We start from the raw sequence: 11377 nt of genomic DNA on the forward strand, positions 1-11377 counted from the left end.
CAGGCACCCACTGGTGTAACTAAATATATTTTTTAATCCTAAAATAGCTCCTGGTAATCATCGCAGGGCAAGAATAAATGATACGACCATTAGTTCTGACAGAAGAATATCTGACCCTTCCCAAGAAAAGTTATAATTAGAACTCCAGGGTTTGCCTTTTGGTGAAAGAAGTTGACCTCAATCACCATTAGTGGATTTGTCCATTACAGAAGCTACAGTTGGGACAGTCATCAGGTCTTGATGGCGGATTCCATCCAGTGATTGTATACAGATGCTTCCTAAATCCATCTTGAGTTTTCATAACAGGCTCTATTGTAAACACGTGGCTCCATTTTCATTCCATGCATTTACATGTGTCCCATAAATAATTTTCCAAAATTATCTAAGTAACACCAATGTGCCCAAACAGAGTCACTCCAAAAAATCACTACTTCATTCAATAGGCTTAGAACTACAAACAGTCTGTTATCCTTGGTAGTATATTCAAATTTAACCATGGTGCAAAATTTGGTCTGTTGTATTTTCTTCAGGTTATTTATGTAGCCATGCCACGTTGCAGGGTGCCAGCAAAATAATACCACTGCTTGTATAGCATTAAGTTTGCCTAAGCCAGCAAACGGAAAAGATCACATCAAATCTCTTTTGGATATACAAACAGATCTTCAGTTTTCCACACAAATCAGCAGAAGAGGTGTTTGTAAAACTGCAATTTAAAAAAAAAAACAAAACTATATTGTATATTCTCCTTTCCCTTTCTCTGTCCTTTCTAGGAAGATGCAAACAAAATATAAGTGCAGTAATATCTAATTCAGATTCTGCTCACTTTTAACTTTTGGAATTCCGTAAAGAGGCATAAAGTCTGCAATATTTCTCTTTGGAGAAAAAGAGCCATAAAGTCTGCAATATTTATCTTTAGAGTGTTTAAAAATAAAAGAAGGAAATATTTTCAACTAATGTCTAGCATTTTATACCACCGTTTATATACACATGTACTTCACTTATTAAGGATAAGTTTATATTTATACCTTAAAATGAATCCAAGGGCCTTAACTGGCTTCAGCTTTGATTAGTTCTAATTACTGGTAGTACTGGAAATTATTTAAATGGCACTTTAAAGAGGTCCTCTATGATCTCAACTTTTCAGTAACTGCGGATGGATTTCCAGTTCGTCAGAATAAGGAAGACTGATTTATTCTTAATTTTCTTTGGAGACTCTTGTGGGTGATCCAAACACAAAGTCTGGAGCCAGGGTGCCTGGGAGTAAATCCTGGTTTGGCACCTATAGGTTCAGTTACCTCTTAGGCAAGTGACTTAACACATCTGTGTTTCCACTTTCTCATCTGTGAAAACTGGAATAATAATCATAGTACCTAGTTGAAAGAATTGCCACAATTAAAGGAGTTGACGTTTTAAAGTGCCTGACACATAGTAATCATTATGTACATTTTTTTTTCAAATTAACAGCTAAAATTCACTTACTGAGTTTGCTTTAATTTCTCTTAGACTTGCATGAAATTACGGCAACAGAGCTTACCTGTACCCACCACTTAGGTTTTTGAAGTAGTCCCTAAAATATGGCAATTGTTATGGATTTAGGGAGGACCTAGTCCATTGCTATGTGTTAATTTATGTGTTAAATTTCACGTGTTATTAGGAAAAATAATTAACACACGAAAGAAGCACATTAGCACATTAAAAAGAGGTTGGGGCAGGTGAAGCCAGCTTGTGTTCTGAGGAAGATCATCCGGAGGCACCACCATCAACGGGAAGCCCAGGAATGTGGGCAATCTCAGATCTCCAGCTCTCGTGAAGAGAACGGCCTCCTGAAACACGCAGCCGGGAGAACCCTACTGTCACTATCCTACACTCAGGAGGCTGACCCAGCTTTTGAGCACCGTGGGCTCCTAAGGCTATGGTCACGCGGATGTGGCCATCAAGTGGCAGGCCCAGACAGTTATGTGGCAGGCCCAGACCTACCGGCCATGTCAGCAGCATGAGCCCTTAAACCCTGAGCTCGTGTAGTCTCTCTGGACCTATTGCCACTATGATCATGTGGTGGATCCAGCTTTTCAAGGCGCTAGAGCATGGCAGACTCCTAAACCCTGACCATCATGTGGATTCATCGTGTCATGTGGCCCTCACTAGCTAGTGGCATGTGGAAGCCTCAGCCCTCCAAGTCACAAAGGTGACCTGCTTCTGAGAGTTGTATGGATGCTGTGGTCGATCACATATCCCCCTTGGTCACACATCAGGCTCAGAGATCTCTAATCTCCTGAAGATTGCTGGCTAACAGAATCTTCAGATCCCTGAGTCAACATGGAAGTGGCCGCTACCATCACATGGCAGGCAAAGCGCCTGCCATCATGTGAACACCGCACCTACCCTTCGGCAGTTGTTAGTGCATATTCTTCGGTCATGGGACATGCTGTGGTCTTCTGAGGCTCAGTTCTCTCGGTCACACTTCACAACTGAGGGCTCCTGAATCCTGATGTCACACGCATCCTTCTACTCTGTGGCCTCCACCAGCCAAGCCCCTGGAAGTCAGGTAGGGCCCCACAGCGGTGCGTTACGTTACGTAGATCCCGCAGTCACGTGACGCTGTAAGGTCGCGACCGAGGGGGGCGCCCTTTCAGCGTGCGGGAGAGCCTGCCGAACGGTGGGTAGCTCGGCTTAGCCTTCTGAGGAGTCAGACCGAGAGGTGAAGAAGACCTTTAGAATTAAGGTACTTGTCCTGGCTGAGGGGGAACTTTGATGAAGCTCTGGCTCTGATGCCAAGCTTTCCACCGACATTCATATTCTGCCAGAGTAGGCGGTGGGCGGTTGTCGGGTAGGAGGGTCGCCCGCAGGTACTAGAGGTTCACTCAGAATTGGCAGGACAGCGGGCGGCAGGCGTTCATGGGCTGCTCTCAGCAGCTAGGCTCGGGAAACTGGGTGGACCCCTCCCTTCCCCCTTCCTTCCCAACCCCCACATTAAAGCCCTACTCTTGCTTATCTCTCTTCCGTATTCGTGTTCACTGCCTGCCATGTGATGGCGTCTTCTGCGCTCCGCTGACCACGTTTGTTATTGGGAACAGCAGAGAACTCCTAGATGCCACTTCGTATCGATGATTTCAAATCTGATCTGAACTTCTGTCTCTTAATTTGTTCTGTGGAGAGAGGCAAGGAGAGAGACCTTTTTAAATTTGATATTTTTTTCAGTAAAAGTGTGAAAGTAGCCAGCACGTTAAGGTTCAGAATTTGTTTTCTGTATATGCTTTGCCGATCAGTAGTTTTTCAAAGTGTGTGTGGGGTGGGATGCCATAATCTTTTTCTGCCTGGACTCTCTAAACGGCTTAAATTAGTCCAGCCAGACACTGTTGGCTTCTGATTTTCCTCCTGATTTTCTAACCATTCCTTGTTACATTCCTTGAAAACTCTCCCCTTTCCTTCAGTTGGGAAAAAACAGTGAATTTTTTTAAGAAAACCATATTAAGTAAAATTATAGATGATACATTTCATAAAAATCACGTAGATGGTACTTAATGAGTAAAATGCAGCAAGTAAAATAAGGTGTTCACATTTGTGAGGGATTTAAATATTGTTTGAGAGACGGTTAAAGGGGTGATATATTTTTTAAATTATATAATAGCCATTTCTTTCCTCTCATTTCAGCACTTTCTGGTTTGTTCTATACGACACTATGAGAGACAGCAACAACAAAAATGTTTTTATCCATTGAAGAAATATGGGACATACAAAAATGAAGGTAAAAAGGATTTCTGTATTGTCATATTTTTTAGATAATATGCCACTTGAATCTCAAAGAGAAGGGTAGTGTCTTAGCTTGTTCAGGCTGCTGTAGTAGAACACCATGGTGGCTTATAAATTACAAAAATTTATTTTTCACGGTTCTGGATTCTGTGAAGTCCAAAATCAAGGCACTAGCAGGTTCAGTGTCTGGTGAGAGCCTGCTTCCTGGTTCATAAAGGGCTGTCTTCACGCTGTATCCTCACATGGCAGAAAGGGCAAGGGAGCTCTCTGGGTCCTCTTTTATAAAGGCACTAATCCCATTCATGACGGCACCTCCCTCATGACCTAATCACTTACCAGAGACTGTAACTGCAAATTCTGTCATCTTGGAGACTAGGTTGGTACATAAACATTCAGTCTGTAGCAGGTAGTTTCCTCAAGCTATATGGGAATGGAACATTTTCCCACAGTCCACTGGAAGTACTAGTGTTCCTCAGAAAACATTTTGGGAAAGCCTGTTCAAACTAAATCTCTTCTGCCACATTAATACCTTGTACCTTTGTTTACTAAGTAGAATGTGTGCTTACTAATAATTATAATCTGTTCTTCTCATTAAGAAACTACTTATTGCTAACTCATTTTATCTTATGTCATTAGTCATTCTCTCTTTTGCTTAATCTTTCCACTTTTTCATTCTTTACATAAACCTCAATTTATGTTTCTGTTATCATGATGGCAAGAAATAAGTGCATAAGTGCTAGTCATTAGGAAGTCTTAAAAATAAAATAAAATGCCCCACTCTTGAAAAGATGATACAACTTACCCGTAAGGATGAGTGGATGAAATAGCTCTCATTTTATACCAATTTTCCGCACTTTTTCAAAACTAGTTTGTTATTATTATTTAATCATTATAGCTGCCATTTTTTGAGTTCCTGTTATATGTCAAGCACTGTGGCAACCTTGTCATACCAGTTTTCTCATTTAATCCTCAGAAAAATCCTGAGAGGATGATATTTTAATTTACAGATAAGATACAAGAATCAAGATAGGCTAGATTATGCTGTGGTAATAGACAGTCCCCGTATCTCAGGGGCTTATTCCTCACTTCGACTACATGTCCATGGCAGGTGCATGTCCCTCACAGGATGGTGGACTTTGGGGGTCTGAGCCATTCTTCCTGGAATGACTTGGAGACCAAAAGTGACAGAGCAGCCATCATCTAGATAGTTCAGTCCCTGTGCCTGAGGAGAAGAGGACCCTGCAAGGTCTCAATCCAACAACCATATGTTCTGGCCCAGAAATAGCACATGTCACTCACAACCCATTAGCCAGAACCAGTCACATACACAGCCCTGTCCAAACAAAGGAGGTCAAGAAGTACAGCTCTTCCAGGTCCCCGGAACAGGGACAAATGGAAACACATGGCAAACAGCACTACCGCATGATGGAATTGAGGCTCAGAGAGGTAAAATATTCGCCTAAAATCACATACGCAGTAAGTGACAGAGCACATTCTGGATATATGATTTCAAAGTCCGTGCTCTTTCTGTTCCTACTCCTTTCTATATTGTATGCTGTCCTCTTCAGTGAAGTTCGTATGTACTTATCATAGAATTTCCTTTGCTTCAATGCTGCAGTTCCATCTCCCTTAATCATCTGATATTCCAACAATGGATTTAGTTAAACCCCCCCTCATCGGTAACCCACAGATTTTTTCCAAGTAATTAAATGTAGTGGATATTTGGATATCCATGCTATTCGAGGATAGCAATTATAAAAGAAAACATGATGGTAGACGAAAAGACTGTGGATTTGTCACATGCTTGATAAAAATTATCTCATGCATTTCCATATTGGCAAGAAAAAAAAATAAAAATAAGAGCAAAAATTAATGAAATTGATAACAGATATGGAAGAGTTGAATAAAAATGCTAGATGTTAGTGCTTTCAAAATATAAAAAAATAAGGAAACTTTTGGCAATATGAGTCAAGAGAATTAGAAGGCACAGATAAGGCACTTTTGAAGAAGGTGTCTTGCTTGTATTTACAGTAAAGCTTTAAAAGATAATATTATGAAAAAGATATTCTGATAATTTGAAAATTAATACTAAATGGGTAAGTTTTAGAAAAAAGAACATTATATTGGGGAAACAGAAAATATTAAGCTTATTCTTGACAATGCATGCATGAGAAGGCAAAATTACTGGTCAATCTTAATTAGTTATAAAAATGCAAAAACTACAAAAAAGATAAAGGCAAACTTAATCCAGCAATGGCTAAAACAGATAATACAGAAGGGCAAAGTTGTGTTTATACCAAACTTGCAATGTTGGTTTAACTTTAGGAGATTCATAATGTAGTTCAACACATTAATAGTATAAAGGAGCAAGAAAAGGATGATTGTCACAAAGATTCCAGAAAAAAAATGCATGCAATAAAATTCAACAACCAATCAAGATTAAACAACAACAAAAATAACTCTTAGCTAAATGGGAATAGAAAGATATTTCTTTAAAATGATGATGTGTGCTTTAAGAAATCTATAACAAACACTGTACTTCATAATGAGACACTAAAAGCATTCCATTCTAAATCAGAAGAGGCAAAGATGATTCATATAATCACTTATGTTCAACATCTTACTGAGTCTCCTAGGCATTGCAGTAAGCCAAAATACATACATACATTAATTAATACATGTGTAAAAGTGAAAAGGAACAAAACTGTGAGTATAATTGTCTTCATATAAAACTCAAGAGGATCTATGGAAAATTATAATAATAGTGATTAACCAGCTTATTGGATGAAAGACTAATATACACAAAATAATTGCACAAAATAGAAAATAATATTTTCAATGTGAATATACCATTTACGATAGCAAAAAAATTGGTCCTGTGGAATATACCTCAAGTTGGCTCACCTGGCAACTATTCCAACACTCATAAACACTCTTACATGTTTTCTTGTACTGTGGAGAACTTGAAAGCTAAAAACAAGAATGGAGACCTACGTTAGTATGTGTGTGTGTGTGTGTGTGTGTGCGCGCGTGTATGTTTCCTAGACCCCCTTTTTTATAGGTTCCCAAAGAAGACCTCTGGGTATCAAGCCTACGCACCATAGTGAAACTTGGAGGTAGAACTGAGTAATGTGGGAGCCACAAGCAGGATCAGCTACATATGATGGGAGAGGTCTCTGGTTTTTCTGGGCAGCCACAGCAGAGTGCCTGGAATTCAGTCTCTGTCATACATGTTGGTTAGCTCATAGGCAGCAGGGGTGTTTCAGCTACACCAGTCCCACGGCGTGAGGGGGCTTCCCCTGGCTGTGTGGCATCCAAGCGCACTTTTCTGGCCCTCACAGAATTTTTGTAAGCTCTGTGATATGTTTTATTAAAGATGCCTTATTTTTATAAAATAACCAGAATGAATATCTGGCATAAGGAAGTGGGGACTTTGATTAATAGAGTACTTGACACCAAAATTGGTTGCAAGCAAAGGGCCCTGAAGGCAGTGGGGATCGGGGATAGGTTATCCGGTCTAGGTGGATCTGAAGATAGTAAGGACCCAGTTGGTAATAGAGGATGAATCATAGTGTTCCATGGCACACAATGGTGAAAGAGTTGCAGTTGCGAGACTGGACAGAAGTTGGGTCCACTCGCCTGCTGCACAGCAAAGCCAATCTACTGACGCTGGGTTGTCGGTGAAGGAAAGTACAGTGTTTTCTGGGTGCCAAGCAAGGAGAACTGGCTGCTTGTGTTCAGAAGACTCCATCTCCCTGCTGACTTTCAGGGAAGTGCATGACTTTCCTCTGATTGTTTGTTGGTGAGGAAACAGGGTGCTGTTTCAGGGATCTTAATCATCAGCATTCTGGTTCTAACCAGTCTGGGGTCTGTGTGCTTGTGGTCAGCATGCAGTCACCATCCTGCACCTGGGCAGGGGATCTTAGTTTCTGCATAACAGCTCAAAGATATGTATGAAGTTGTTATCCCTTGCAGAGAAACTAGGACTCTGCTTTATCACTGCACTATTGTTTCTTGACTGCTTTTCTTTCTTTTTTTTTAACATCATTATTGGAGTATAATTGCTTTACAATGGTGTGTTAGTTTCTGTTTCTAACAAAGTGAGTCAGTAATACATATACATATGTCCCCATATCTCTTCCCTCTTGCGTCTCCCTACCTCCCACCCTCCCTATCCCACCCCTCTAGGTGGTCACCAGGCACCGAGCGGAACTCCCCATGGTATGTGGCTGCTCCCCAGTAGCTATCTATTTTATGTTTGGTAGTGTATATATGTCCATGCCACTCTCTCACTTCATCCCAGCTTACCCTTCCCCCTCCCCATATCCTCAAGTCCATTCTCTAGTAGGTCGGTGTCTTTATTCCCGTCTTGCCCCTCGGTCCTTCATGACCAATTTTTTTTCGATTCCCTATATTTGTGTTAGCTTACAGTATTTCTTTTTCCCTTTCTGACTTACTTCACTCTGTATGACAGACTCTAGGTCCATGCACCTCTCTACAAATAACTCTTTGTTTCTTTGACTGGTTTTCCTTTGTTTCTGCATTTTCTCACTTCCCTAATTAGAAAGTGCTTGAGTCTGTTGTTTGGAACTCAGGGAAGGCCTAGGAGGCCAAACCCTTTTTCTACAGACAAGAAGCAGGGAACACAGCGGGGCTTTTGTACCCAGGAGGGCCCTGAAGGGTTCTGTTCAGTGTCAGTCCCCCCTTTTCTTTGATACTCCTCAATCCTGAGGTGATCATGAGTGGGACAAGAGAGGGAATAAAGTTTTGGATAGAGAAGTTAATCATAAACTTGACAAGGGAACTCGGTTTTCGGGGGACTCAGTTTCAAGAGTTACCACCTGTGGTCACTTGAATTGAAATGCCTTTGAAGTCAATGTGTTGGTGGGACAGGCAGCTGCTGTTTGGAACCCAGAGGACACTCCTTTCCCCCACAGCACTGAGAAACACATTAGTGTGGAGGGCATCTTCATCTTTGAAGTGTTCTGAAGTGGCTGACTTGTGTAGGCCACAGATGAGATGGGAGATTCTGCCACTGACATGGTCACCCTCATTTGAGTGGGGATGTTGGGGTTCTGGAGTTGCAGGCCCAGTAGGAGCACTTAATCTCCTGCCTCAAGGTGAGTGCTGTTTACCTAATAAACAGCAAGGATGGAAGGGTAGTCACACTGGTTTGACCTGTAGCAACCTCTGAAGGTGGCTAATTGATCAACAGATCCCTTGGATCTGAAATATCTGAACATACTCCAAAGTTGCATTTGATCAGTGTAAAAATAAATAAAATATAAACAAATATTTGTAATAAAATATAAGAACTTAAAAATAAATAAATCAAGCTCTAGGTCTGGTGACTTGACCTCTCTTGATGGCAAATAGTAGTCCCTTACTCAATTCCCACACTTGACCCAGAACACCATGAATGAGTGGACTACTGAGGAAGGACCCTATGGTGAAGTCACAAGTTACTGCAGTAAATCTTCTCCCCAGGCTTAGCCAAAGGGACCGTCAACCATTTACCACAGTTACTGTGCATTTGCTCTAAGGACACTTGCTCTAAGCCAGAGCTCAACAGACTCCGTGGAAAGGGCCAGGTGACAAATATTTGAGGCTTTGTGGGCCATTTTGTCTCTTTCGTATCTATTCAGCTCTGCTGTTGTAGAGCGGAAGCCTCCAGAGACAAGTATGGCTGTGTTCCACTAAAACTCTGCATATGGACATTGGCGTGTAGATTTCAAATAATTTTCACATGTCAAGAAATATTATTTTTTTAACCATTTAAATATGTAAAAACCATTCTTACCTTGCAGGCCCTAGAGAAACAGGCCCCAGGCCAGGTTTGGCCCGTGGGCTGTAGTCTGCCAGTCTCTAATTTAAGCTAATGGAATCACTAGGTCCCTAAAACAACAGAGTGCAAAGCCAGCAAAATTAGGTGGCATCCATTGCTAGGGTCTCTGGCAAGCATAAACCAAAAGCTGATACTTTAATACAGTAGCTTTCGACAGTGGTTGCACACTGCAGTCACGTGGAGAGTTTACAAAATGTGGGTGCCTGGGTCTCAACCCAATTGTGCTTTAATTATTGTGGGTATGGCTTGGAGCTGGTGATATTCTCAAACTCCCCAAGTGGCTCTACTATGTAAAAGAGGTGGAGAAATACAACCCATACTGTGGGATATTACTCAGAAATAAAAAAGGCAGGAACATAAATGGATTTCAAAAACATGATGCTGACTTTAAAAAGCCAGACACAAAGGTGTGCAGCATGTATGATTCCATTTACAAGAAATTCTACAGCAGGCAAAGCGAATATATAGGGACTGTGAGCAGATCAATGTTTATATGGAGCTGGGAGGTGGAAAGATTAACCGGGAACCATTTGGAGTGTGGTATATGCTTTATATCTTTTTTTTTTCTTTATTGGAGTATAATTGCTTCACAATGGTGTGTTAGTTTTTGCTTTATAACAAAGTGAATCAGTTATACATAAACATCTGTTCCCATATCCCTTCCCTCTTGCATCTCCCTCCCTCCCACACTCCCTATCCCACCCCTCCAGGCTGTCACAAAGCACACATCTGATCTGCCTGTGCTATGCGGCTGCTTCCCACTAGCTATCTACCTTACGTTTGGTAGTGTATATATGTCCATGCCTCTCTCTCGCTTTGTCGCAGCTTACCCTTCCCCCTCCCCATATCCTCAAGTCCATTCTCAAGTAGGTCTGTGTCTTTATTCCTGTTTTACCCCTAGGTTCTTCATGACATCTTTTTTTTCCTTAAATTCCATATATACGTGTTAGCATACGGTATTTGTCTTTCTCTTTCTGACTTACTTCACTCTGTATGACAGACTCTAGGTATATCCACCTCATTACAAATAGCTCAATTACATTTCTTTTTATGGCTATATGCCTTGTATCTTGATTGAGGTCGTGGTTAGCTCTAATCCCTGATTTTTACATGCAAGTAATTTGAGATCAGGAGAAGTTGGGTGAATTTTCCAAAGTGATGTAGCTTAATAATCAGAGAGAAGACAGGTGGATCTGATGATCAGTAATTGTTCCTATTATGCTATGGAATGAGTCAATAGTAATAGTGCTTCCCCCCAAGCCCGTGGCAAAACCTGACCCAGCCTTTTATGCAAGTAAAGCATGCACATGAAAGTACACCTCTTGTGCATTCCAAACACCTACTCATAAGCACGGTTGACATTCTCACGTGTTCCTTTACGTTGACTTCTTTACGTTTTTATTTACATATCCAAACAAAAACTTTTCTTAATATTTCCTTTTGAGTAATCACACTCTAATATACAGGTTTAAAAACTGTGGTAAAAATACGTGACATAAAATTTACCATCATAACCATTTTTAAGTGTACAGTTCCGTACTGTTAAGTTGATTCACATTGCTGTGAAACCAATCTTCAGAACTTTTTCCTCTTTCAGTTCCCAAACTCTATACATTAAACAGCAATTCCCCTATGTCCCTTTCCCCCAGTCCCTGGTAACCCCATTCTACTGTCTATTTCTATGAATCTGACTACTTTAGATACCTTATTTTGATTAAACCCATGGACTCTGTTTACGATAGTTTTCCCAACTTTAAAAATATATATTTATTTATTTATTAT

The sequence above is a fragment of the Hyperoodon ampullatus genome (genome assembly GCF_949752795.1).
Source record: "Hyperoodon ampullatus genome assembly, chromosome: X".
In the NCBI taxonomy this organism is placed as follows: Eukaryota; Metazoa; Chordata; class Mammalia; order Artiodactyla; family Ziphiidae; genus Hyperoodon; species Hyperoodon ampullatus.